This window comes from Arachis ipaensis, chromosome B04, assembly GCF_000816755.2.
Source record: "Arachis ipaensis cultivar K30076 chromosome B04, Araip1.1, whole genome shotgun sequence".
NCBI lineage: Eukaryota > Viridiplantae > Streptophyta > Magnoliopsida > Fabales > Fabaceae > Arachis > Arachis ipaensis.
The window spans coordinates 129022954-129028374 of record NC_029788.2 but is presented as its reverse complement, the minus strand read 5'-3'; the positions used below and the strand labels follow the sequence as shown (position 1 = coordinate 129028374).

General features: G+C 29.2%; 1 long non-coding RNA gene and 1 pseudogene across 1 annotated transcript in view; one reads left to right on the top strand and one right to left on the bottom strand.

Moving 5' to 3' along the window:
* The window catches only part of LOC110271351, a 26050-nt gene extending 24534 nt beyond the window's left edge, over positions 1 to 1516 (bottom strand). Inside the window, exon 1 of the long non-coding RNA XR_002362006.1 lies at positions 1467 to 1516. This is a non-coding gene — a long non-coding RNA (uncharacterized LOC110271351). The remainder of the gene's footprint in view (positions 1 to 1466) is intronic.
* The window catches only part of LOC107637334, a 59553-nt pseudogene that overhangs the window by 26775 nt on the left and 27357 nt on the right, over positions 1 to 5421 (top strand).

Here is a 5421-nt window from a genome sequence, read left to right as displayed (position 1 = left end):
AAAATCTTGTGAAAAAAATAAAAATAATAATAAAATTATATATTTTTTTCTCTTATTTTCTTTTTTTTTTATAAAATTTTAAAAACAAAAAATAAAAATACAAACAAAACACCCATATATATATATTCATAAGAGTTTCGAAAACATATTGTTTTAGTATAATTACCTTTAATAAATTAAAAAAATTAGAATATAATCATTCTTAATTAAACTAATTTTAATTTACAAATAGTAATTTTGAATAATTTTTACCCTCTATATATATACCAAAGTAAAAGGATGCATGCCATTAATTAATTGAATTTACATATATATTTAGTTGAAAACTTTGGAAAGCTCCCTACACTTTCTTCTTACACCATGTATGCTTTGCCATTTCATTTGGTGACACTGGATGGAATAGCTTCAAATGGTTAAGTAACTATTCAGAATAGATGGTTATTCTTAAAAAGTTTATATAAATGTAATTTTTTATTTTTACTTTTATCTAAAAACAATAATTTGTCAAAAAATCACACAATTGAAGTCAACTTTTTTCTTTTACCAAATTAAAAAAGCTAGTTGAATAATAAGACACTCAATTTCATTTGTAAAATTAGTCAGCGGAATTCACTACAACAATATAGACTATATTTTAGGATTATTATGTGTCAAAAAAATTAAAATTTGTCAAAAAAATAAATTTTGACACTATTTTAATTATGAAAATATGTTAATAAAAATTTTGTCAAAAATAGTATTTTTAACATATAAGTAATTGTAAAAAAAAGTTTAAATCTTATTTTGATAAATATTGGCCGTCAAAAATAATTTGTTAGAAAAATTTGAGAATATATTTTTTGTGATACTTATTAACCGTCAAAAATACTATTTATTTTAACACTTATTGACCATAAAAATTTTTTAACAAAGAATGAGACGAGATCTTGAAACTGAAGAATAAACTGAGATTTTGAAAATGAAGAATGAGTAGAATAATCCTAAACTGAGAGCAGTGTGATGCCAAAATTGATGGAGCTCAACGAAGAAAATGAATAATAGAGTAAGTTGAAAACAAATGAGTGTCAAAATTGAGGAGTAATTTTCTACAATCAAATTGTTCATCAAAAAACATAGAGAATTTGACATTTGTGATATTTGTCAAAAATATATATTAATTTTTACACTTAATTATGACTGTTAAAAAAAATCATGTTAAAATAGCTCTCTTTTCTTGTAGTGATTGTTTTACATTGTAAAATGGTTGTGATGTATATCTTTATCTTCTTATGCAGCTAGTCTTACATAATTGGAGCGACAACAATTGCATAAAAATATTGAGAAATTGCAAAGATGCTGTTAAGGTTTCAAGCAAGGATAAAAAGGGTAAAATAATAATTTTAGAGACCGTGATAAATGAAGAACAAGATGAACCTGAAATTACTCGACTCAAATTTCTTATGAATATAAATATGCAAATTATTCACGGAAAAGAGAGAACCGAAGAAGAATGGAAAAATATTTTTCATGAAGCTGGCCTCTATGATTACAAGATATTTTCATTTACTGGATATTTATCACTTATAGAGGTCTATCCTTAAAAATGACGATCTCGTAATAGTTTACAACTCTATGAATAAAAATAAATATTATGTAAAAGAATAAAATACACATTTTATATAATCGCATGTATTGTTGTTTAGATGGTACTTTTTATGAATAAAATGTTGGAACATGGAAAAATAAGACTGTGAATTTAGTATTGATGTATGTTACGAATTAAATGTTTCGTTTTTTAAATTAATTAAGGTGTTAATAGTATTGTTTAATTTTATAAATCCCTTGAATGAGAGTTTCTTGCATAATCAATATCTCCCTCTCATAAGCATTTAGCATCAGATTTACATGCACATGTAAGAAGAAATGTCCAGTAAAGGTGTGAATATAAAGGATTAAGTTGGTTTTCATCTTTTAATCACGAACAAAACCGTAAAATCCGAAATGTCAAAGATAATAATATTTTAAGTGAGTGTGTTGGATTATTATAGATTAGGAGTGCTCGCGGTGCGGTTTGATTCGGTTATTTAAAAAAAAGTCATCTGATCTTATTATTTATTAAAACTACAGTTCGGTTTAGTTCGATTTTTTTGTCAAAACTATTTAAACCAAATCAAATCAATTAACATCAGTTTGGTTTAGTTCAGTTTGTTCGGTTTTTTTAATTAATTCAAACAAAAACAATGAACAATAATATGAGCACATAGCTCCTTATAAATTCATAATGATACAAAATTAAAAAAAAGAAGAATAAGATAAAACATATAAAAAAGGATAGGAGTGGATGCAACTTCTATAAAACAAGGAACAATCATAACAAATAATATTTATAAAAAAAAAACTAGATTAGTGAAAAAAATTATTCAATCAATCAATTTGTTGGTGATCTTATATTTGCACTAGATTAATAAAAAAAATAATTCAATCAATCAATAATCAATTTGTTGGTGGTCTTATATTTGCAGATTTATTTGGAAGAGCATTACATGCCCGCCAGTTCCACCTTCACTTTTACCAATATTATCCCTCATACTATGATCAAACTGCAAAAATATTACAGATACAACATTAAATATCAACACAACCGTGAAATAAAATAAACCAAAAATAGAATAACAATAAATCATTGAATCAATAACAAGTTAAAAGCAAAAAATAGCAGCAGCCATCAGACCAATAATGCAAGAAGACCTATCATGTTTATTGTACTTTTTGCACCATATTCGAAGGTTTCAAAAATAGATTTAGAATTATTCCACCCGTGAAAATTTTTACAATAATAGCGGCTATTATTATCAACCTCATCACATCACCAATTCATCAAAACCACACAAATACCACCAAAATCATATTTGGAGTCTCCACTTTTTAATTAACAGATTAACAAATTCATATTCAAATCAATTAGCAGCAGCAATAATAAGAATAAACATTTAACAATAAAAGTTAACAGTAGCAGTAGCAATAATAATGATTAATTAACAAATTAAAAAAGATAATAGTAGGAGACTAGCAGCAGCCAGTAAAAATTAGAAGACAAAACAGTAAATCAAGAAGTAAAATCAATAGAATACAGAAAATCAAGAAGCAAAAAATAGCAAGAGGCTGGATCAGAAGTAGAAGAACCAACCTGACTCAGGTTCCATTCTTGACGATTTACTGATGCAGACAGACTGGATGAGTGCAGGGAAGACGACAGAGGATGGGGCTACGAGGACGACGGCGTGTTGTTGCGGCCTTCGTGAATCCGTGGAGAACGATGGCATGCTGCTGGGAGAGGACGATGACGTGCTGCGTGGAGCCGTGCCGAGGAGGACGACAGAGAGAGAGCGGTGCTACGAGGAAGGGAGAAGGAGAGAATAGGGCCGCGGGACGCGAGTCAGGGTTGGTGTTGTCCAGCGGCAGGCCGACAGCAATGGTGGAGGCGCGGAGTAGAAGGACGAAGAGGAAAGGAGAGGGAGAGCAAAAGGCACTGAGAGTTCAGAGGATTTGATCGAGGCAAAGGGGCAAGAAGAGTTAGGGTTATGTTGTTGCTACGACTATTAGGTCATTTAGGGGTAGGTTTAATTTAGGAAATCGGTTCGGTTCGGTTCAATTAGGATTTTTCTTATCAGCACCGAAAATTGAACCGAACCGCAAAAAATTGCAAAATCTTATTTTTTCGATTTTTTTTGTTTTTGATTTGTTCGGTTATTGGTTTTCTTGGTTCGGTTGGTCAGTTTTGTTCGGATTGGATCGGTTTTGAATACCCCTATTATAGATGGTATCAGAATTGGTGTTCAAATTCATGTGTCAACAAGATATCAATTATAGAATGAAAAAAATATTATGCTTTATAAAAATATGAATAACTCTTTTTTTAGATGTATTTTGATAGATTGAATGGTTTAATTTCCATCCTTTTAATATAAATAAATTTTAAGGCTTAAAATGTTAAAACGAACAATATTTTTAAACGAGTGGTAGGTAAGGGTGGCAGCCGAACTAGTCCACCCCGTCTTACTCCATCCCGCATGCAAAAAGTCCGTAATTTGGCGAGTTAGTCCACCCCACCCAATTTATACCTAGTGAGGCGGTTCCAAATTTCTACTTATCTTACCTAACAATAAATTGGCAGGTTAACTTTACCAATTTTTTTTTGTTAATTATTAAATTATTAAATATTAAAAAATAGATAATTTCATAAATATTTTAATAAATTTATAATTTTTAAAGATATAAAATTAAATAATTATAATTTCTAAATTCACAAACACTAAAATATTTATAATTCTAAATATCTAATAAATATAATCAACAACTAAGCTTTTTGAAACAAAATAATGAAATCAACATTATCTAAAGCAAAACATTGTCCAAAACATATAATTAAACATTATCAAAGTATCTAATTTATCAAACATCGTCCAAATCATAGCTTAAAGTAAAACAAACAAATATTCCAAACACAAGCACAAAAGTAACGTTCCAAATTTGATTATCATCTTAAAGACAAAAGCTCGCCCTCGCCAGACGAAACCTGCCAAAATTCATGGATTAAGCAGTTCTAGTTAGATGGACATTTTTATTATAGCTACCTCAAATTTATAACCCAACCCACTTTTTTGACGAGTTACGCGAGTCGGCCCGATGGGTTTTGGCTCGTTTGTCACCCCTAGTAATAGGGATGGTAAAGCAGACTACCCACCCCGCCCAAGCCCACCTCAAAATTAGGGCGGGCTAGCTCACTCTGCTAATTTAAGTAGACTAGAATATCTAATCACTACAATCGAAGTATTGAATAGCGGCGATTTACTTTGCAAATTCCGACAGTTTTAAACTGTCGTAAAATCATATCTCGGCGGTTCGCCAACCGAGACCTATTAGGGTGCGGAGATTAATTTTTGCAGTGTTTTCAATAACCGCCTCTATGTCGTACTAGTTTGTTTTTGCGGCGGTTACAAATCACCGGTATTCACAAAGGCAGGATTTTTAAAAAATTATAATCGTTTAAAATTGTCGCAATTTTTTTTAAAAATAGAAAAATATAAATTAAGGCAGTCCAGTACTAATTTCCATCCATAATGTAACAACTTTTTCTTATAAATACACATGGAAATATAATAATTAGATAGGCAATCATACCATTTTTTTACAAATCCAAACCAAATAAACAAACATAAAATAAAGGTACCTAGTACATATTAAGTCACTAACTATAACAATAACCAACCTATTATTTAATTAAAAATATATCCGTTTAAACTAATAGAAAGAAGTACATAACTAATTATATTTCTAACCGTTATCAAATTTTAAATATTTTTTATATTTATTTGTCATTAGTATCTTTTGAAATTATTTTTGTTAGTATATATATATATATATATATATATACTCTCACTT